The sequence below is a fragment of the Suncus etruscus genome, chromosome 3 (genome assembly GCF_024139225.1).
Source record: "Suncus etruscus isolate mSunEtr1 chromosome 3, mSunEtr1.pri.cur, whole genome shotgun sequence".
Taxonomy (NCBI): Eukaryota; Metazoa; Chordata; class Mammalia; order Eulipotyphla; family Soricidae; genus Suncus; species Suncus etruscus.
The window spans coordinates 146555804-146557095 of NC_064850.1; the positions used below are offsets into that span (position 1 = coordinate 146555804).

Consider the following 1292-nt stretch of genomic DNA (forward strand, 5'->3'; position numbering starts at 1 on the left):
TTCAGGGTTTGTAAGGTTCCATTGCACCACAAGATTTGTGTGTTCCTATCTCTATTAGATAAGAACTTATTTGTATGTATAGCATTTTCCATTTTAATGTGCCCATGCAAACAAGGAATAATGCCACCTGGTGTTATCAGTGCATAAGGGGGACGCAAGAACAAGTCCAACAATCCCCGTGACCTGGTTCAAACATAAGAATTAAACTGAGGGTGCTCACTTCAGCAGCACATATACTAAAATTGGAATGATACAGAGAAGATTAGCATGGTCCTTGCGCAAGGATGACATGCAAATTCGTGAAGCATTCCATATTAAAAATAAAAAAAGAATTAAAGTGAGGGACTCTATCACCAAAATTCCTTATTAAACAGTTCACAGAGAGATTAGTGCCTATGGGGATGTTAGAACAAGTCCAACAATCTTATTGACTTGGTTCTTATATAAACGTTAAATGGTGGAACACTTCTACAAACTTCCTTATTTAACAAATAACAAAGGGAAGGAAAGATAGAGAGAAACTCTTTCACCAAAATACCTTTTTGAATAGTTCACAAAGAGGAGAAAAAATAAAAGTGGGGAAAATAAACAATCTAACTTAAGACAGTGGATTCAATTGTCATCGTTCATGGGAACTAATCAGAAACCTAGTATGGTAGCAACCACAGTTACACAATGAAAGAAGGAAGAGGCCAAGAGGCTGCTGAGAGTAAACAAGTAGGAAAAGAATACTGGCCTCTTCCCAGTTTGAGAGTCCATCCTCTCATTTTTATTTTGAAAATATATGGTACCCCCCATCTGAACTGGTACCTTCCTAAACTGAGAGTCAGTCCTCTCATTTTTATTTTAAATATATATGGAGTAGGCCTGGATTAAGGGGGGTGGAATAGGGGACCGGCTGGTGGCCTGCCAAGCCTCCCAGCACCCACCGAGCTAGGGAGAATGCCATCCGGCATGGGGTGTCCTCTAATCCCATACCTGGGAAGAGCTGGCCTCTAGGATCAAGGCACCGGAAGCCAGCTATTTTCCCAGCCCCTCCCTTTGCTCCTCCTCCCTAGTGTAGAGAGTGGGGAAGCCTGGAGACCCCTAATGGAGTCCACCTGGAACCCACAGCAGGCCACCTGAGGTGGCACTCAGGCCAGGCCTAGAGTCCAGGGGAAAATAGGGGAACGGCTGGAGGCCTGCCAAGCCTCCCAGCACCCCACAAGCTAGGGAGAATGACATCAGGCATGGGGTGTCCCCTAAGCCCATACCTGGGAAGAGCTGGCCTCCAGGATCAAGGCACGGAAAGC

At 44.9% G+C, this 1292-nt stretch overlaps 1 non-coding gene across 1 annotated transcript; it reads left to right on the plus strand.

The window, feature by feature from the left end:
• The first annotated feature begins 212 nt into the window (after positions 1–212).
• LOC126004608 (U6 spliceosomal RNA) lies at positions 213–319 on the plus strand. The gene has a single exon (XR_007493877.1). It is a non-coding gene; the product is annotated as a U6 spliceosomal RNA (small nuclear RNA).
• The last annotated feature ends 973 nt before the right edge of the window (positions 320–1292 follow it).